This window comes from Taudactylus pleione, unplaced genomic scaffold, assembly GCF_031769625.1.
Source record: "Taudactylus pleione unplaced genomic scaffold, aTauple2 ptg000977l, whole genome shotgun sequence".
NCBI classification, from domain to species: domain Eukaryota; kingdom Metazoa; phylum Chordata; class Amphibia; order Anura; family Myobatrachidae; genus Taudactylus; species Taudactylus pleione.
Window position 1 is genome coordinate 6,203,322 of NW_028285378.1, and position 22,479 is coordinate 6,225,800.

At 47.0% G+C, this 22,479-nt stretch overlaps 1 protein-coding gene and 1 pseudogene across 3 annotated transcripts in view; both read left to right on the plus strand.

Annotated features, from left to right (window-relative positions):
* LOC148454597 (glutaminase kidney isoform, mitochondrial-like) overlaps positions 1-22,479 on the plus strand; it is a 600,729-nt gene that overhangs the window by 274,075 nt on the left and 304,175 nt on the right. The window lies entirely within an intron of this gene.
* Positions 16,110-16,280, plus strand: LOC148454600 (U2 spliceosomal RNA; annotated as a pseudogene).

Sequence of the window (22,479 nt, forward strand, 5' to 3'; positions counted from 1 at the left end):
TTGGGGGCTGCATAAGAGGGAACACTACTGGGGATACTGTATAAGGGGCACTACTATGGGCATGCATAAGAGGGACCACAACTGCATACTGGGAGTACTGTATAAGGGGTACTACTGGGTTAATGTGCATATGGATAGGAATGTTCAGCGTGAAAATAAAGGGGTATGTCATGTTGACACGCCCCATTTTTAAGTGACCACGCCCATTTTTTTGCCGGGGTTGCAATTATTCCCCTTTTATGCTATATACCGCTGCAGCTACAGTTCTTTTAACAGTGTGTTTTTAAGCGCTTGGGTGTATTTTTTTGCTTTTCTCTGTATGATTTTGACATGTCATACTGCAATAATTAAGATCTAAACACACCCAGTCTATTGGGAATGAAAATATTAGTTTGTACATACCCACACAAAAAAAAACTTGTCTGAGAGATTTAGTAAGATAAAAAAAATAAGAATAGAAAATACACTATGTAAGAGAAAACAGAGAAGAAAAACCCATTTCATGGAAAAGAGGAGAAATATGTAGGCTAAACAAACAGGTCTGAATAGATCCATATGTACAGATAAATATTCTGATACTACAATAAGATCGAAACAATTGATGTTAGTATATTAATATATATTATTTAGTATTATTGCATGGAAAAACCTAATCCTATTCCCATACATCTGATAATAATCAACACTACCCAGTAGTACAGCCTCTCAAGTGCTGTTTGGCTGAGAGAGTGAAAATATAATCTAATTGAAAAAAGCACAGCAAGGTATAAAAGATGAATACACCCAAATTTAGAGCATAATTTAGAGCAGAAACACAAACTATAAGAGGGAGAAAGAAATAGAGTGAACAGGGTAAATAAATAAATTCTAGATCTATTGTCTCATTGAGACCCTGTGGGCTTTAATGTCTGCATTTTGAGAATCCATGCAGCCTCCTGCCTACAAAGATGTCTGAACATATCACCACCCCTTGGCATATTTGGAATTTGTTCTATCACAACCACCTTAAGACCACTTGCATGTTGTTCTAAAAAATGTCTCGGCATACTATGATTAACACATTTATTAAGGAATCTTTGCTTCAGTGGCCGGATTCTATGGCCAATATAATGAAGATTACACGGACACATCAATAAATAATCACAAATTGTGAATTGCAATTAATAAATGACCGAATCTGAAAGTTTTTTCGGACCACTGATGCAAACACAGACTTAGTTTTTTTTAAGAATGTGAGAATAGGTGGTACATTTCCTATGGTAACATTTGTAGCATCCGAGAATCTTAGAGCCTATGATGGTTTTCTGAGAGGAGGTGGCAACAATGTAATTTTTTGCTTCTAAAGAAAGTAAAGGCCAGAATTTTTTTCAGATTTTTTGCTCTTTTAAAAACCACAGATAGATTTTTATCAAGTTGTGTTCTCAAAATCGTATCTGTTAACAAGAGTTTATGATTATTTCTCATGATCCCAGGAATTTTATTTGCAGCTACGTTATATTTTGAAATTAATGTAGGTCCTAACACCTTGTTGTTGTTTTTATTCTGCCCATTGTTCGCTTTTCTTTTTTCATCCAAGCCCAAGATAGATGTTCTGTCCAGGGTTTGAGAAAATTCAAAGGCTTCATCTAAAACTCGTTGTGGATAGTCCTTCACAGATAAGTCCCTCATCAGCTTAACAGCATGTTCTTGATATTTGTTATCTGATGTACATTTCCTATGGTTTCTATAAAACTTCCTCTTAGGAACATTCTTGAGCCATTTCCTTTTATGGTTACTTGCATATGGAATAAAGCTGGATACATCTACTGTTTCTACTTCAGGGTCCATAGGGTATCCACAGGATACCTTGGGGGGTATAGGTGTGACGTCAGTCATCGGGCACCATAGAGTTAAGCTTTCAGCCTCCAAGGATGCACTAGGGTCCCCCTCCTATACCCCGCCCCCGAGCCAAGGCATCTCAGTTTAGTTCGGTGCCCGGCCGGAGTCGGAGGCACCTGTTAGAGGGGGGCCATGAAGAGCCCCTGAAGTTTTCGTTTTGCAGCTGTGGCTGCACATCTGGAAGTACAGCATGGACAGTCAGCTTTGACGTCCATGCTGTCTTCCCTACACCCCCGCCGGTACCAGAACGCCGGTACTGATCCGGGGATGCTGGTAAGCATCTGGGGTCACAGCTAGCGGTGACCCCAGATGTTTAGGACCATGGCCGGAGTCAAGGGGGGCAGCAAGGTAAGCAGCGGGGTCCCGCAGTGGGTCCCCGCTGATACATGGTCCAGAGGTCCCCAGGCAGGGGGCTCCCTGGGGACTGGCTGCAGCGTGGAGCCAGGTACTAACCTGCGCTTCCACTACCCCCCTGGGACAGCAGGACCGCGGCAGAGCGGTAGCGCTGCGGCGTCCCAGGGGTTAAATGCATGCCAGGGGAGCGCGCCTTCCCTGTCTCTCAGCCGGCGCCTCCCGCGCTGCACACAGCCCTCTCTGTAACACGCCGACTGGCCCTGTGGCAGCGCTCCTCCCTCTCTGCTCCTTGACGGCCATCTTCAGAACGCATGGTGAACGCTGCTGGAAGTCTGGACGAAGGCATCGTGGTCTGGGTCCCCCCGCATACCTCTCCTCCGCTGTGGTCAGGTCTGTGTATGCAGCGCTTTGTCCTACCAGTCTCTGTGTCTGTGTAGTTGATTTATCAGCGCTGTTAGTGCAGGAATTGAGTTTCTTTGCATTGTATGTGACTGTGCTAGCGCTGCTGCCTGTACTTTCCTTTCTGACTGTCAGCCTTATTACTGTCCCTGTTCTTTCTGCTAAAGCCCTTGTGGTGCGGTGCTGCAGGGTGGTCTCTCGCCTTTTTAAAAATTGGTGAGGGGGTCACATACTTTCTACCATCATGTCTGAAAGTGACTTTCCTCTCTGGCTGCAGTGTACTATGTGTAAAGTACCTTTAGCGGAGGGGGAGGGTAGCGCAGAGGGCCTATGCCGGCAGTGTTTGTTGTTGGCGCGGCCTATTACGGTTACAGCACCGGTACAGGAGCCGCCCTGGGCTTGTTTCGCTCAGGCACTTACAACCTTAGTGGGCCAGTTAGCTCCGCAGCCCGCATTTACGCAGATGGGTTTGTCCCAGCAATCAGTGGTGCAGGGTTTCCCAAGACAATTGGTGGTACCCCGCAGTCTCCCTATTTCCCCTCTCCCGGTTTCTCAGGAGCCGGCGTGGGTTAACTCCCTGACGAGTTCTGTACAGCACTTGTCGGATGTGTTGCAAGGGGAGTCTGTGATGCGGCCACATAAATGGCCGGTGGCGTCTCCGTCGGCTCCTTAAGAGGATGACGAAGGGACGTCTGATGACTGGGAGATTCTGGATCTTTCCTAAGGAAGCGGACTTTAGGTCCAAGGTGTATATTCCTGGACTTATTCGGGCAGTCCGCACAGCCTTGGTGATTGAGGACGAAGTTCCCCCAGCGGCTAAATCCAAATATGCCTTTTTTAAGGATGTGAAGGGTGACGCCACAGTCTTTCCTCTTTCGGGTCAGTTGGTGGACCATTTAGAGGAGGCGTGGAAACAGTCTGGCAAGCGATACCAGCCGCAGAGGCGTCTGGCGGTGGCTTATCGGTTCACGGATAATTATTTTGCTAAGTGGGAATCCCCTCAAAAGGTGGATTCTCATATGACACGTCTTGTCCGTAGTGCCACATTACCAATGCCTTCCATGTCCTCCCTTAAGGATGCTACGGACCGCAAGGTGGAGATCTGCCTGAAGTCCGCTTATTCACTTGCGGGGGGGGGCAGCGCGGACGGCTATGGCCATTTGCTGGGTTGCCAGAGCTATGGAGTGCTGGGCGGATTCGTTGGAGGCGTCCTTCGATTCCGGCTGAGCAGGCGGAGTTGATTGGTAATCTCAGTGATTCGGCCACTTATATCAACGAGGCGGCCTTAGACATTAGTACCCTGGCGTCTCGAATTTCTTCGGCAGCGGTGGCTGCTCGTCGCACCTTGTGGTTGCGATCCTGGAAGGCGGACGCTGATTCCATAAAGGGTTTGGAGGCGTTGCCCTTTAACGGAGAAGTTCTCTTCGGTCCAGATCTGGACAAGATTGTATCCACACTGGCGGCAGCTAATTCGGCATGTCTCCCGTCGGCCGCTGCTCCTTCTGGTTCAGGACCATCGTCCTTTCGGTCTTATAGGGCCCAGGGCAGGCCCAAACCACAGTCTTGTCCCCGACAGGCAGGCCCGAAGAAATCGGCCAAGCCCCGGAAGCAGGCCTGGAGTACCAGACATCCGGCCCCTAAGCCAGATGACAAGCCTGCGACCTGACGGTCCGGGCCTCCCTTTGGGGGATCCCAAAGTGGGAGGCCGCCTGCTGCAGTTTGCCCGGTGTTGGTCGGTCACCACGACAGACACTTGGGTTCTCGAGGTGGTCTCCCTCGGGTATGCCCTCTCCTTCCGGCACAGACCCCCGGCTCGATTTTTCACCACAGGTCTACCATCAGACCGGAACAAGGCCACGGAGCTGCGGAAGGTCTTGCACACTATGCTCCAGGCTGGAGTTATAGTGCCTGTTCCATTCTCCCAGAGGGGCCAGGGTTTCTATTCCAATCTCTTTTTGGTGCAGAAACCCAATGGGTCGTATCGTCCGATTCTCAACCTCAAGGCTCTCAACAAGTCTTTGCGGGTGCCGAAGTTTCGGATGGAGACCCTACGGTCCATCATTCTGGCGCTGGAACCTGGGGACTACATGGTGTCATTGGACATACAAGACGCTTACCTGCATGTCCCTATTCTTTTGCGCCATCAACAGTTCCTCAGGTTTGCGATCCGCAGCGACCACTTTCAGTTTCGGGCGTTACCTTTTGGCCTGGCGACAGCACCACGTGTGTTCACCAAGGTGATGGCGGTCATGGCGGCTTCTCTGCGACTGCAGGGAGTCCGCATGTTGCCGTACTTGGACGACCTTCTCTTAGTGGCAATATCGCCGGAGCTCCTTCTGCGTCACCTGGACCTGACCATTGCCCTACTGCACCGGCACAGCTGGTTGATAAACTGGCAGAAGTCCACTCTAATCCCGTCTCAGCGGATTCTGCACCTCGGAGCCTTATTGGACTCGGGACAGCAAAGGATCTTTGTGACGTGGGAAAAGATCTCTGCCTTACAGTCGAGGGTGCGCAGTTGTCTGCATAGCCGCCGGGTGTCTCTACACTCGGCGATGAGGTTACTGGGCTCCATGGTGTCGGTGTTCGACATGGTGGAATATGCCCAGTTTCACTCCAGACCTCTGCAGCACCTGATCCTGTCCAAGTGGAACGGGCTGCCTCAGTCTCTGAAGTCCCAGACGATAGTGCTCACCCCGGAGGTTCGCCTGTCCCTTGCCTGGTGGTTGCAGACGACCCATCTCAACAAGGGACGTCCGTTCTGGGTACCAAATTGGGTTCTGTTGACAACGGACGCCAGTCTTCGGGGCTGGGGGCAGTTTCGGGTCCACACTTGTTCCATGGCAGGTGGACTCCGACAGAAGCAGAGCTTCCAATAAACATCTTGGAACTCCGAGCGGTTTTCAATGCTCTCCAGCAGGCACATCGGGTTCTCCAGGGTCGCCCAGTGCAGGTCCAGTCGGACAACGCTACCACCGTGGCCTACATAAACTGGCAAGGAGGAACCCGAAGTCGGGCGGCTCTCGTAGAGGTGTCTCGGATCCTGGTATGGGCGGAGCGCAATCTTCCGGCTATATCCGCTGTCTTCATCCCGGGAGTGCTAAATTGGGAGGCGGACTTTCTCAGTCGCCAGCACGTTCATCCGGGGGAATGGTCCCTGCACCCGGACGTTTTTCAACTGCTGGTGGACAGGTGGGGTCTTCCAGAGATCGACCTCATGGCGTTCCAGCACAACAACAAGTTGCCGGTGTACGGGTCTCGCACAAGAGACGAAAAGGCGTCTTTGGTGGATGCTCTTTCCGTCCGGTGATCGTTCCGGTTCGCTTACCTGTTTCCTCCGGTTTCCCTTCTTCCACGGGTAATCCAGGAATTCAAACAGGAAGGAGGGACGCTCCTGTTGATAGCTCCCGCGTGGCCCAGACGGCACTGGTTCTCAGACCTTCAGGGTCTGTCCGTGGACAGTCCTCTGCGGTTGCCGCTACGACCGGACCTTCTGTCGCAGGGTCCTTGTCTTCACCCGGACCTGACTCGGCTGTCTTTGACGGCGTGGCAGTTGAGACAGCCATGTTAAGGTCCAGGGGGTTTTCCAGCTCTGTAGTGCGTACCATGTTAAGAGCTCGGAAACCGTCTTCCGCGAGGATATATCATCACGTGTGGCATACGTTCTTCCAGTGGTGTCGACCGAGAGGCTATGCACCGCAGGAGTTTCGACTGTCTCTCGGATACTCGCCTTCCTACAAGCGGGACTAGACCATGGGCTTCGCCTTGCTTCTTTGAAGGTACAGGTTTCGGCCCTGTCTGTCTGGTTTCACCGTAGGATTGCTACAATCCCTGATGTGCGCACCTTTATGCAGGGTGTTCTGCGAATTCAGCCGCCTTTTGTTCCACCTGTTGCGCCTTGGGACTTAACTGTGGTCCTGAGGGCTCTCCAAGGACCGCCGTTTGAACCACTGGGCTCAGTGGATCTTAAATGGCTAACAGCTTAGACTGTTTTCCTTCTGGCCATAGCTTCGGCCAGACGTGTTTCTGATTTAGGGGCTCTTTCTTGTAGACCCCCTTTCTTGATTTTTCATGGGAACAGGGCAGTGTTACGCACTCGTCCTGAATTTCTTCCCAAAGTTGTTTCCCGGTTTCATGTTAACGAGGAAATAGTTGTCCCGGCTTTTAACTCACCTGGCCTTTCAGTTGGTGAGGCTACTTTGGATGTAGTGCGGGCCTTGAGGACTTATGTTGACCGCACTTCTTCGTTTAGGAAGTCGGACACCTTGTTTGTCCTCTATGGCTTCCGTAAAAAGGGTTGGCCTGCTTCAAAGCAAACTTTGGCAGCCTGGATCCGTATGGCTATTTCTGAAGCTTATCTTCATGAAGGCCTGCCGGTTCCTCCTTCTGTGAAGGCTCATTCCACTAGGTCTGTGGGTCCTTCGTGGGCAGCTCGACGTGGTGCCTCTGCAGTCCAGATCTGCAAGGCTGCTACATGGTCCTCTGTCCATACCTTCATGAGGTATTACAGGTTTGACACCTTCGCCTCTCAGGATGCTTCCTTTGGGCGGCGGATTCTCCTTTCTGCAGAGGAGCGTCCCCACCCTTAAAGGATACTGCTTTGGGACATCCCCAAGGTATCCTGTGGATACCCTATGGACCCTGAAGTAGAAAATATGAGATATGTTAAGAACTTACCTTTGTTATCTCTATTTCTACGAAGTCCATAAGGTTCCACAGGACTCCCTCCCTGTTGCACCTGTGCTGCAGATGGGCTTTGCTCTGGTCACCGGTTTTTCCGTCTCCCTCTGGTGAGAATGTGATTCTTGTGTGTATCCAGATCTTTTTTCTCTCTCTTCCTTCTCCTCCTCTGGCCTATGGCTTGGTACAAAACTGAGATGCCTTGGCTCGGGGGCGGGGTATAGGAGGGCGACCCTAGTGCATCCTGGGAGGCTGAAAGCTTAACTCTATGGTGCCCGATGACTGACGTCACACCTATACCCCCCAAGGTATCCTGTGGAACCCTATGGACCCTGAAGTAGAAATAGAGATAACAGAGGTAAGTTCTTACCATATCTCATATTTTTTCTATAAGTAGAAACAGAAATCTTATTCTCTAACACTTCCAATGCAATATCCAAGTAATTAATTTGTGAAGGGTGACACATGTGCGTAAACGATAAACCAAAAGTATTATTATTCAAATAACTAATAAAATCCATAACTGAAGATACATCACCATCCCAAACAAAATATAAATCATCTATATAAAGACAGATTCGCAGCGAACACCCCGCTCCACACGAGATCATCCTCAAGACGACCCATGTAGAGATTTGCAATGCTCGGTGCAAATCTGGTCTCCATCGCTGTGCCAAGTGTCTACAAATAGTGACAGTGATCAAACAAAAAGTAATTGTGATGTAAAATAAAGAAAATTGATGACAAAATAAATTCACGCTGTCTCTCTGAGATACCACCATCTTGACTAAAATACCAGTTCACTGCTTCCACCCCTTTGTCATGGGATGTTGGTATAGAGTGCTTGTACATTACAAGTCACAAATAGTTTGATTTCCATGATTTCCCCTCAACTAATTTGATGAATTGCGTGGTATCACAGATGTATGATTTCAGAGAAGCAACGTGTGGTTGAAGAAAGTGATCAACAAAAGCAGATAAATTCGATGTCAAACCCCAAATCCCTAAAATAATGGGACGCCCCGGTGGATGATGAAGGGATTTGTGGATTTTGGGGAGGTGATAATATATGGGAGTGATTGAATGTGAGGGAAAAAGAAAATGAAATTGTTTCTTGGAAAGTACATTATTTTCAGTGGCAGAAATGAGGAGAGATTTAAGTTCTCTGAAACTGTGCCATGGGGTCAGATGAGAGCCTTCTATAGAAGGACTGATCTGACAATTGTCTTTTAGCCTCCTTAACGTACTCTGCAATGTCCTGAATGACCACACCCCCTCCCTTATCGGCCATTTTGATCATGACAGATGTATAATTAGTAAGGGCTTTGAGAGCACATCTCTCTTTAGCAGATAGATTAAGGGAGCTCGGGATTGGCTTATTCTCCCATAGTAGCAAAAAATATGGTAGTTGCTCAATCAGCTTAATATACTACAGGTGCTTGTAAAGGGCGGGGTTTACATTGAACAAAGAAAAAAGAAAATTGCTCTCCAGCACACTGTAGATAAATCAAAAATACTTGAATCCTACATGATAATAGACATTCAGAGGTATTTGTTTACATACATTTGCAAATATATGAATAAGCGCTGGGCCATCATCAAGGCTCCTCTATACCAGCGTCCCTAAAAATTAAGGGGTTCACGTCCGAGAAGCAGGGCACCCCAAAAAATTCCAGCCAAGGACCACCCCCAGGGCATCACACGAAAAGGGGAAAAAAGGTGATAGTGAAGTGTTAAAGGATAGGTGTGTAAAGATAAATCAATAAGTGTTAATGAGATGTAAAAGAATTAAAATGACATAAATAATACACAAACGCATAGAAAGTGAAAAAATATTCTATGTGAATTAAGTGGTGATGCCATGAGCAAGGTCCAGCCAGAACAATCCCGGGGGCCCCACTCCCAAACGCTCACCCCAAAATAATTATTGCTACATAATAGTAGCACCCACTCTGGGATTTATCTACAGTGTGCTGGAGTGCAATTTTCTTTTTTCTGTGTTCAATGTAAACCCCGCCCTTTACAAGCACCTGTAGTATATTAAGCTGTTTGAGCAACTACCATATTTTTTGCTTGCAGTTTGGAGGCATGAAAGGAGTCAGCATTAGGAGGAGGTGCTGATCCTTATAGTGCCATGTGGAGGTTTTTTGGGGTACCTCCAAGGTAAGTTAGCTCTCAGCTCATACATGTACTGCTATTATGCAGTACATCAATTTGTTATTATATGACCCAGAGTGGGTGCTACTATTATGTAGCAATAATTATTTTGGGGTGAGCGTTTGGGAGTGGGGCCCCCGGGATTGTTCTGGCTGGACCTTGCTCATGGCATCACCACTTAATTCACATAGAATATTTTTTCACTTTCTATGCGTTTGTGTATTATTTATGTCATTTTAATTCTTTTACATCTCATTAACACTTATTGATTTATCTTTACACACCTATCCTTTAACACTTCACTATCACCTTTTTTCCCCTTTTCGTGTGATGCCCTGGGGGTGGTCCTTGGCTGGAATTTTTTGGGGTGCCTTGCTTCTCGGACGTGAACCCCTTAAATTTAGGGACGCTGGTATAGAGGAGCCTTGATGATGGCCCAGCGCTTATTCATATATTCGCAAATGTATGTAAACCAATACCTCTGAATGTCTATTATCATGTAGGATTCAAGTATTTTTGATTTATCTACAGTGTGCTGGAGTGCAATTTTCTTTTTTCTGTCTCTCATAGTAGCCTAAGTTGTTCAATAGTGGTATAAAAAAACTTTTGATAGCACTAGTTTTGTATTGTACTGGAAAGAAGTTTGATTTAGCTTTACATTTCTGATCTTTATGAGAAGCAATATCAAACAGAAGAATTTCATCCTGGTTATCATTTGTATATAGTTCATTACTCTCTAGGAGAAGTTAATTCAAAGTATTGACTACAACCTGATCTGTGTCATCCAATACTATAATTTGACCTTCCTTTTTGTTCTACATAAGCCTCTAATGTACCGATTTATTTCTATAAATAATTCAAAAAAGTTAGGTGTTGACATGGGGCAAAATTAAGACCTTTAGACTGAGAGATCTGAATCTCATCATAACTTAGTTTTTTAGAGGATAAGTTAAATACATTTATTGGAACCTTGTGACTTTTTCTTTTTGTTAGTCTTTCTCCCTTCTCTTCTGTGTGGCGCGAATCAAGGCTACTGTGTGGCGCGAGATGCATGGCGCGCTACATGGTTGTATGGACAACAAACTAGCTGGACTCATCTGTAGGGTTCCCAAACAGAAAAAAACTTTTCAATTATTTGTTCTTCATGTTAAAAATGTTAAGATCCAGTCCTTCTTGAACACAATAACTTATTCTAAAATATTTGTAGATAAGGGGGTGGAGGATGTATCCATTGTAGGAGTATACACTTTCTGGTCATGAAATTACAGCAACCCAGTGATACAGTGCCTTGAACTGATTCGTAAGAATGCCAAAAATAGCCCACTTGGAGCCGTATTCAATTTGAGCCGAGCTTAACGCCAATTTCGCCTGTTTTATAGGCAGTAAAGTATCGCGGCTGTCCATGCTTTACCCGGTATTCAATTTCAAAGTACGCCTTAACGGCACCCGGCGATACTGTAACAAGTGGAAAGTACTGTAATTTTTGGGGAAATCAGCCTGTCACCCCCCAAATGATTCTCTGACATGGGGGTTAGCTATGGTGCTCCCCGATTTGGCTTGCTGAAGGTATTTGGTTGTTTTAAATGGGCTCAATAGCTGCTAAATAGCGTTTTTCTATACGTGGTGCAGAATAGTATTCAGGAGTATTTTTTCCAGAAAATAAGTTATCCCAGCAAATGTGGGGTACTTGAAAATGGGGGTCAGCATATTTAAAGTTGAAAAAGTGGAGTTGAAAAAATCGTGAACAATCCACCTGCTGCAAGCACCTGCAATCAAAAAAACACATGGGACATGAGTCAAGTTCGCTAGTTTTTAAGTTTGTACCCCAACATTTTTTTTTGCGCCCCCTTTTTCAAAGTAATTTTTGGGGTGTCCTTAAGTGTGTTTTTTTTTTTTTTTGACACAGATTATCTCTGTGGGACTGTCTGAAGACTGCACGGGGGTTCCCGCAACGTTGCACCCCAAAACCCCAATTCTGCACTTTTTTCCGCCTGCCATTCATAGGCGATACTTTAACGCTTTATTACATTGCATTGACTTTCCGCCTAGGCGGAAAGTTGTCCAAATTGAAAAACCAAAACAGGCGGGGTAAAACCAAAACAGGCGATAATGACGTCATCGGCGGTAACTTAACGCGGATCCGGACTTAACACTTCAAATTGAATACGGGCCTTAGTAGTTAATGAAAAAAATTAACTGATTCTAAAAGAGCAAATCATTTTAATTTGAAACCAAAATGTCTTTATGGGAGAGCAATCCCAAAAGCAATGAAGCACGGAAGCATCAGGACTATTACATATAGGGCACGATGATGATGAAGAAATACCAATAAATGACAGTGGGAGGGGAATAAATAACTTTAATAAAAGATTCTGTAAAACATTTCTTTGTAGGTAGTACTGTAGCTAGGAGAACACAAATTGAATAAAGAAGGGCTCGCAAAATCACTGATTCACTCAAGGTTTGGAAATGTTTTTGCCATTGAGTTATGCCTGTAACATAAGTGTTCTCCATAATATGGTGTTCTAACTATCTTATAAAAAAGAGAAATACTGTAGATAAATACTGAGATAGGAGTTATCTGTCTCAACCCACTGCAGGCTATCTAAATTCAAGTTGGTAAGATTCAGAGTTGTACTCAAAGCTATTACCGTAGATTTAGTCATATTAATTGTAAATCCGGAGATTTTACCAAATTCTTAAAATTTAGAAAGAATAGAAGTGTTGTAGATTTGAGATAAAGAGAAGGAGGTCATCAGCTAAAAATGGTTTCCCTGAAAAAGGGGCCAATACTACAGAAGGAGGTCCAAAGTGAGATTAAATTATAAGGGGCATAAAGGATATCCTTGCCTAGTGTCATGAAACATTTGTAGAGAATTACCCAGAAGGCCATTAAGTACAACTTTTGTATGAGGGGAATTGTAAAAATACGAAATCAAATAAGTGAAAGAATAACCAAAATCATGAAATTCAAGGACCAGCAAGATTTTATCGAAAGCCTTATCGGCATTAAGGCTTAGGGGTCTATTTACTAAGCTGTTAGGAGATGAAGTGAACGGAGGTAAGGTACCAGCCAATCAGCTCCTAACTGCCAAGTCACAGGCTGTGTTTGAAAAATGACAGGTAGGAGCTGATTGGGTGGCACTTTACCTCCATTTACTTTATCTCCTAACACAGCTTAGTAAATAGACCCCTTGATAACATATTAGAGGAATGTTTTAGAGTATAAGACAGCAATGGCTAAATACACACTATGGGCTGAGTGTCTACAATGAGTAGATCCCATTTGTTGGGAAGGCAATTATAAGAGTGGGTTAATCAGGTCATCTCGTAATATTCCTTTTTCATCCATCTGGGGGATGCCTTACATCTGGGTTATGCATAGTGAAGGGTGGAGTCGGACACTGACTAGTTAAAAACTGGCTCTCACCGCCTATATAACCCCTCCCCTTCCACCGTAAACTCAGTCTTGTTTTTATTGCCTTTGGAGTCACTGGCTAGGTCCTAGCTTTTAGTTAGGTTTTATTTATTTATTTTGATGTTTTATTTGGGTGCTTAGTTCCTGGAGACAGGCGAAAAGTACTAGCAGAGTGGAAATAGATAGATTAGAGGTCTGTGTGAACCTGTATCCCACTCTAAAGACAGCCCCTGAGAAAGTCACCAAATTAATAGTCCCTGTGCCTCTCTCCATGCCACTGACACATCTGAGGGGGCCACAGGCAAAGAGAAGGTAAGACTTGTTACAAAGTGTAAAGACCTTATTGCCACTATATACTGCTTCCTGGCACAATGCTTTTGAGCAGATTGGCTGGGCTTGTTATTGCTCACAGTGTACTGAGAGCCAGCTTGTCTCACACCTCCCTGGGTTGCACAGCACCTCACGGCTTTCAGTCCCCGGTGGTTTCTTCTGGGCCACTGGAGGGGTTACAAAGTAGCAACATGCTGCTGCCTTTAAGGAGAGAGGGGCTGGCTGTGTTCTAGGTCGCTGGTACACGTGTAGTTGCGCAGCGGTGACATAATCAGGTGGGGCCATGGGTAGTTTCCAGGGAACACTAGACACCGCGGCTGGTCACCTCTCCACCCCCAGGTATTTATTTTACAATTAGCTTAAGCTGCAGCAAAGCCACAGCACATGAAATCTGTGTGGTCCCCCACAGCAGACACTAGGGGATGGAAGCTGACAAGTTAAGCAGTAAACTGGGATTATTACTGTTATTTATTTAACCTGGTGTTTTCGGGCTTCAGAGCCACGCACAAATGGGATGTTTTGAGCTGCTGGAGTTCTGCCTTGGCTGAGACTCACTGCAAATTACAGATTGGCTGTACATTACAGATAAGCAGTTTATCTAGGACTTGTAGCGCACAGATGATAGATGTATGTGGGCACATCTGTACAAGGTACATTGCATGTTTAAATTAGGGTGTGCCTCACTATGTGATTAACATGACTAGGTTTTTGATTGCACAACAGAAGTGCTGCAAGAATGGAGTATTTCATGATTTATTCAGGTGTCCAATGTACTGCATTAACTCTTTGAGTCATTATAGGAAAGGACGCAGGTATAACCTGCACTGTGCATGACTGTAGGGTTGCACGGTTCTATATAGCTTGCAACCTTAAGCCTGTTCCGTCCAGAAACTTATACAGTCCTGCAGTATACTGACAGTGTCTTCTGTCTGCTTTCTTTTTTTCTGCTGTGTTTTTAACAACTTATCAGGAAAGTCAGACAGACGGTCTAAATTTAAACAAGCTTTGTCCTCTGTCCTATTTAGTTGGTTGCTGAACTAAGTTTCCACCATTAAGAGGAGTTAGATTGTTTATAAGCTCTATTTATATATACAGTGGCTAAAATAAGTATTGAACACTTCAACATTTTTCTCAGTAAATATATTTGTAATGAGGCTATTGTAATGAAATGTTTGCCAAATGGCAGCAACAACTCATGCAATCCACACATGCAAAGATATCGAACCATAGATGTCCATAAATTAAGTTATGTGAAAAGACATAGGGAAAAACTATTGAACACATGAAGAAAGAGAGGTGCAAAAAGGTGTGGAAAGCCAAGACACCAGCTGAAATCTATTGGTAATTAGAAAGTAATCCTGCCCCTTGTCAGTGCAAATTAATATAAGCTGGTTCAGTCCCAACTGATGGCCTATAAAGAGGTGTCTCATTACCAAGGTGTTGCACGAGAAACATCTCATGATGGGCAAAAGCAAATAGCTTTTTCAAGACCTTCACAACCTTATTGTTGCAAAACTTACTTCTGAATTTTCCAGTGAGCACTGTTGGGGCCATAATCTGGAAGTGGAAAGAACATAATTTCACCATAAACCGGCCACGACCAGGTGATCCTCGCAAGATTTCTGACAGAGTGAAAATAATTATCAGAAGAGTTGTCAGAACCACTTGTGGAGAGCTTCAGAAAAACCTGGTTAGCAGGTAAAATTGTTTCAAAGAAAACAATAAGAATGCACTAACCACCATGCTGTAGGCAGGCTCACCACACAAGACTCCATTGCTGAAGAAAAAGCATGTGGAAGCTTGTTTAAAATTTGCTGTACAACATTTGGACAAGCCTATGAAATACTGGGAGAATATAGTCTGGTCAGATGAGTCCAAAATTGAACTATTTGGAGGCCATAATACACACCATGTCTGGAGGAGAAATGGCACTGCACATCACCCCAAAAACACCATACCAACAGTGAAGTTTGGAGGTTGGAACATCATGGTGTGGGGCTGTTTTTCAGCATACAGTAGTGGCATGCTTCATGTTATTGAAGGATGGATGAATGGAAAAATGTGCCAAGACATTCTTGATAAAAATTTGCTGCCATCTACGAAGATGAAACGAGGGTGGACATTTCAGCAAGACAATGATCCCAAACACACAGCCAAGGACACTCTCAATTGGTTTCAGAGAAAAAAATGAAGCTGCTAGAATGGCCCAGCCAATCCCCTGACTTGAATCCAATTGAAAATCTCAGAGTTCATAGAAGAGGCCCATGGAATCTTCAAGATTTGAAGACTTTGTATGGAACAATGGGCCAAAATCACACCCGAGCAATGCATGCGTCTAGTTTCTCCATACAGGAGTCGTCTTGAAGCTGTCATTACCAACAAAGGCTTTTGTATGAAGTATGAAATACATTTCAGTAAGCATGTTCAATACTTTTTCCCTGTGTCATTTCACATTATTACACATAACTTAATTTATGGACATCTATGGTTTGATATCTTTGCTTGTGTGGATTGCATGGGTTGTTGCTGACATTTGGTGAAAATTTCATTACAATATTCCTATTACAAATATATTAACTGAGAAAAATGTTAATGTGTTCAATACTTATTTTACCTGTGTGTGTATATATATATATATTGCACATATATATATTTACCATATATGTAATATGTGCAATAGTAACCTTATTTCTAAAATCCTGTTGGTAATCTATTTTCTGAAGGTTAATTTAAATGTTAAGTATGTACCCATGTTGCACATCACAGCTTCTGTCCAGGCTTGATGCCAGAATGCTACAACCAGCAGAAGGGCAATTAGTACTGATTAGATAACACTAGATGGTATACGTATTAGATCAGATATCTGCTTTACATATTATGTATGGACATAATAATCATTCTCGGTTTGACTAAGTTCAAGTATAGTATCTTATATTATTAAGTTTAATATCTGATATGACCCCTATCCGGGGGCCATATATTAAACTTTTTTTTTTTTCTTCTAGAAAACATGTTTACAGATCATTAGGTGGCATACTATGTATCACATACAGTGCTCGGTTTCAGCACCTCAGGGCTTATTTAGGTTGGAATTCCTTCCCGATCATGCCCTGCTACCAGCTCCTAAAGGAGAATTACCATGTCACTAGTTAAGAGTGTCGGGGGCTCCACCTAAACAGATTTCACCTGAAAGGAAGTTGGCGAGTCAGTAGACGGTTACAGCCTACTATGGAAGTGGTACTGGACTACGACTCTTTGCCACACATTCCCTGGTACACGGCACTGCCTAAAGGGTGTTCCATGACCGGGTGTTACCACCACTCTGCCACAGAGTTCAGTCACAGAAACCAAAAGCTTTTTTTGTTTTATATCTATATATATATATATATATATATATATATATATATATATACTTTATATAGTAAGTTTAAATAACCAGCACAATTAGTAAATGCAAAAAAGTCTGTATTAAAAAATACACAATAGCAGCAAAGGGCAGCAGCAATATTGACTGTATCCTTCCCGTGAGACGAGGGGGCGACAGGAATAAGTTCCTGTTACAGAGGGAAAGCTTTTGGTTTGACCGTTTAAACACTGTTGTACCCAATGGGGGTCAATATTTGAGCTGTTTTCTTTGATATTTCTCCAGTTGATTAATCTATATGTTTTGTTCTCTCCATCATATGTCTCTTTGAATAATTTTTTTTAACTTTTTTGTTTTTCATATTTCTTTATTATTTTTTTTGTTTTATTATTTGGGTATTGTTATATTGATGTGTGTTGTCTATGTGCTGTATTGTGTTTGTTAATGGCATCTTGTTATGACTGTGCTCTTGAACCATTTATGGCCACCTGAGTAGGTGGATTGGTGTGACTATGTTTATGTCATGATATTTCCCTTAGCATGCATAATTGGCTATATTTAGCTTTGCCTGTATTTGGCTTTATTATCAATATGCGGCTGTGTGGTTGCCATGGCTACCGCTACTGCGCTGTCTAGGTTACCGCCACGTCATCTCCGATCATGTGATCGGGTTTGTCACGTGGTTTGAGCACACGCTATTCTCCACGTGTGCCTCTAGTCACTTCCGGAACCGGCGTGTTCAGTGAAGGAGACGCGTGGGTGGGTGAGTTTGTTAACGTGTGTGGCTATTTATATGGTTCATTGTGCCTTAGTCTTTTCTGCTCTTAATAAAGGCGAATGCAGTGCCGAAACAGCTGTCAAAAACTGCTGCTCTTTGCTGTTATTGTGTATTTTGTAATACAGACTTTTTTTGCATTTACTAATTGGATGTGCTGGTTCTTTGAACTTACTGCCTACCATTATCTTATGCACCATGCACTCCTTTGCTGCTACATCTAAGAGTGCTACTGGGACTTGAACATATATATATATATATATATTTATATAACATTGATGTTGCATCATATGTGGCATATGTATAATATGTTTTCTACTTCAGGGCCCATAGGGTATCCACAGGATACCTTGGGGTATAGGTGTGACGTCAGTCATCGGGCACCATAGAGTTAAGCTTTCAGCCTCCCAGGATGCACTAGGGTCCCCCTCCTAAACCCCGCCCCCGAGCCAAGGCACCTCAGTTTAGTTTGGTGCCCGGCCGGAGTCGGGTGCACCTGTTGGAGTGGGGGCTAAGAAGAGCCCCCGTAGTTTTCCTGCATGCAGCTGTGACTGCACATCTGGATGAACAGCATGGACAGTCAGTTCTGACGTCCATGCTGTCTTCCCTACACCCCCGCCGGTACCAGAACGCCGGTACCGATCCGGGGATGCTGGTGAGCATCTGGGGTCACAGCTAGCGGTGACCCCAGATGTTCCGGACCATGGCCGGATTCAAGGGGGTCAGCAAGGTAAGCAGCGGGGTCCCGCGGTGGGTCCCCGCTGTTACATGGTCCAGAGTCCCCAGGCAGGGGCTCCCTGGGGACTGGCTGCAGCGTGGAGCCAGGTATGTAACCTGCGCTTCCACTACCCCCCTGGGACAGCGGACCGCAGCAGAGCGGTAGCGCTGCGGCGTCCCGGGGGTTAAATGCATGCCAGGGGAGCGCGCCTTCCCTGTCTCACAGCCGGCGCCTCCCCCGCTGCACACAGCCCTCTCTGCACACTGCGGACTGGCCCTGTGGCAGCGCTCCTCCCCCAGGCCAGCCTCCTCTCTGCTCCTCGGCGGCCATCTTCCTGAACGCATGGTGAACGCTGCTGAAAGCCTGGACGGAGGCATCGTGGTCTGCGTCCCCCCGCATACCTCTCCTCCGCTGTGGTCAGGTCTGTGTATGCAGCGCTGTGTCCTACCAGACTCTGTGTCTGCGTAGTTGAGTGATCAGCGCTGGTTAGTGCAGGAATTGATTTTCTTTACATTGTATGTGACTGTGCTAGCGCTGCTGCCTGTATCTTCTATTCTGACTGTCAGCTTTATTACTGTCCCTGTTCTTTCTGCTAAGCCCTTGCGGTGCGGTGCTGCAGGGTGGTCTCTCGCCTCTTTAAAATACAATTGGTGAGAGGGGTCACATACTTGGTACCATCATGTCTGAAAGTGATTTTCCTCTCCGGCTACAGTGTACTACGTGTAAAGTACCTTTAGCGGAGGGGGAGGGTAGCGCGGAGGGCCTCTGCCGGCAGTGTTTGTCAATGGCGCGGCCTATTACGGTTACAGCACCGGTACAGGAGCCGCCCTGGGCTTGTTTCGCTCAGGCGCTTACAACCTTAGTGGGCCAGTTAGCTCCGCAGCCCGCGTTTACGCAGATGGGTTTGTCCCAGCAGTCAGTGGGGTCGTCACCCATGCAGGGTTTCCTAAGACAATTGGTGGTACCCCGCAGTCTCCCTATTTCCCCTCTCACGGTTTCTCAGGAGCCGGCGTGGGTTAACTCCCTGACGAGTTCTGTACAGCACTTGTCGGATGTGTTGCAAGGGGAGTCTGTGATGCGGCCACATAAACGGCCGGTGGCGTCTCTGTCGGCTCCTTATGAGGATGACGAAGGGACGTCTGATGATGGGGAGATTCTGGATCCTTACGATCAGGAACCTCTCCATACTAAGGACGCTGACGCTAGGTCCAAGGTATATATTCCTGGACTTATTCGGGCACTCCGCACAGCCTTGGTGATTGAGGACGAAGTTCCCCCAGCGGCTAAATCCAAGTATGCCTTTTTTAAGGATGTGAAGGGTGACGCCACAGTCTTTCCTCTTTCGGGTCAATTAGTGGACCATTTAGAGGAGGCGTGGAAACAGCCTGGCAAGCGATACCAACCGCAGAGGCGCCTGGCGGTGGCTTATCCGTTCGCGGATAATTATTTTGCTAAGTGGGAATCCCCTCAACAGGTGGATTCTCATATGACACGTCTTGTCCGTAGTGCCACATTACCAATGCCATCCATGTCCTCCCTTAAGGATGCTACGGACCGCAATGTGGAGATCTGCCTGAAGTCCGCTTATTCACTTGCGGGGGGGGCAGCGCGGCGGGCTATGGCCATTTGCTGGGTTGCCAGGGCGATGGAGCGCTGGGCGGATTTATTAGAGTCGTCTTTTGATTCCGACTGTCCGGCCGATCAGGCGGAGTTGATTGGTAATCTCCATGATTCGGCCACTTATATCAACGAGGCGGCCTTAGACATTAGTACTCTGGTGTCTCGAATTTCTAAAGCAGCGGTGGCTGCTCATCGCACCTTGTGGTTGCGATCCTGGAAGGCGGACGCTGATTCCAAAAAGGGTTTGGAGGCGTTGCCCTTTAACGGAGAAGTTCTCTTCGGTCCGGATCTGGACAAGATTGTGGCCATGCTGGCGGCAGCCAAATCGGCATGTCTCCCGTCGGCCGCTGCTCCTTCTGGTTCAGGACCATCGTCCTTTCGGTCTTATAGGGCCCAGGGCAGGCCCAAACCACAGTCTTTTCCTCGACAGGCTGGTCCCAAGAAATCGGCCAAGCCCCGGAAGCAGGCATGGAGTACCAGACGTCCGGCCCCTAAGTCAGATGACAAGCCTGCGGCCTGACGGTCCGGGCCTCCCTTTGGGGGATCCCAAAGTGGGAGGCCGCCTGCTGCAGTTCGCCCGGTGTTGGTCGGTCACCACGACAGACACTTGGGTTCTCGAGGTGGTCTCCCTCGGGTATGCCCTCTCTTTCCAGCACAGACCCCCGGCTCGATTTTTCACCACGGGTCTACCATCAGACCGGAACAAGGCCACGGAGCTGCGGAAGGTCTTGCACACTATGCTCCAGGCTGGAGTTATAGTGCCAGTTCCATTCTCCCAGAGGGGCCAGGGTTTCTATTCAAATCTTTATTTGGTGCAGAAACCCAATGGGTCGTATCGTCCGATTCTCAACCTCAAAGCTCTCAACAAGTCTATGCGGGTGCCGAAGTTTCGGATGGAGACCCTACGGTCCATCATTCTGGCGCTGGAACCTGGGGACTACATGGTGTCATTGGACATACAGGACGCTTACCTGCATGTCCCTATTCTTTTGCGCCATCAACAGTTCCTCAGGTTTGCGATCCGCAGCGACCACTTTCAGTTTCGTGCGCTACCTTTTGGCCTGGCGACAGCACCGCGTGTATTCACCAAGGTCATGGCGGCTTCTCTGCGGCTGCAGGGAGTCCGCATGTTGCCGTACTTGGACGACCTTTTATTAGTGGCAGGATCTCCAGAGCTCCTTCTACGCCATTTGGACCTGACCATTGCGCTACTGCAACGGCACGGCTGGTTAATAAACTGGCAGAAGTCCACTCTAATCCCGTCTCGGCGGATTCTGCACCTCGGAGCCTTATTGGACTCGGGACAGCAAAGGATCTTTGTGACGTGGGAAAAGATCTCTGCTTTACAGTCGAGGGTGCGCAGTTGTCTGCACAGCCGCCGGGTGTCCCTACACTCGGCGATGAGATTACTGGGCTCCATGGTGTCGGTGTTCGACATGGTGGAATATGCCCAGTTTCACTCCAGACCTCTGCAGCACCTGATCCTGTCCAAGTGGAACGGGCTGCCTCAGTCTCTGAAGTCCCAGACGATAGTGCTCACCCCGGAGGTTCGCCTGTCCCTTGCCTGGTGGTTGCAGACGACCCATCTCAACAAGGGACGTCCGTTCTGGGTACCAAATTGGGTCCTGTTGACAACGGACGCCAGTCTTCGGGGCTGGGGAGCAGTTTCGGGTCCACACTTGTTCCAGGGCAGGTGGACGCCGACAGAAGCGGAGCTTCCAATAAATATCTTGGAACTCCGTGCGGTCTTCAATGCTCTCCAGCAGGCACATCGGGTTCTCCAGGGTCGCCCGGTGCAGGTCCAGTCGGACAACGCTACCACCGTGGCCTACATAAACTGGCAAGGAGGAACCCGAAGTCGGGCGGCTCTCGTAGAGGTCTCTCGGATCCTGGTATGGGCGGAGCGCAATCTTCCGGGCCATATCAGCGCTCTTCATCCCAGGAGTGCTAAATTGGGAGGCGGACTTTCTAAGTCGCCAGGACGTTCATCCGGGGGATTTGTTCCCTGCACCCGGACGTTTTTCAACTGCTGGTGGACAGGTGGGGTCTTCCAGAGATCGACCTCATGGCGTCCCGGCACAACAACAAGTTGCCGGTGTACGGGTCTCGCACAAGAGACGAAAAAGCGTCTCTGGTGGATGCTCTTTCCGTCCGGTGGACGTTCCAGTTCGCATACCTGTTTCCTCCGGTTTCCCTTCTTCCACGGGTAATCCGGAAATTCAAACAGGAAGGAGGGAAGCTCCTGTTGATAGCTCCCGCGTGGCCCAGACGGCACTGGTTCTCAGACCTTCAGGGTCTGTCCGTGGACAGTCCTCTGCGGTTGCCGCTACGACCGGACCTTCTGTCGCAGGGTCCTTGTCTTCACCTGGACCTGACTCGGCTGTCTTTGACGGCGTGGCTGTTGAGACAGCCATGTTGAGATCCAGGGGGTTTTCCAGCTCTGTTGTGCGTACCATGTTACGAGCTCGGAAACCGTCTTCCGCGAGAATATACCATCGCGTGTGGCATACGTTCTTCCAGTGGTGTCGACCGAGAGGTTATGCACCGCGGGAGTTTCGTCTGTCTAGGATACTCTCCTTCCTGCAAGCGGGACTAGATCATGGGCTTCGCCTTGCTTCTTTGAAGGTACAGGTTTCGGCCCTGTCTGTCTGGTTTCACCGTAGGATTGCTACAATCCCGGATGTGCGCACCTTTATGCAAGGTGTTCTCCGCATTCAGCCGCCCTTTGGCCCTGATTCAGAGCCGGACACTCTGACCAGAGTGCTCGCTCTGAATCAGGGCCCACC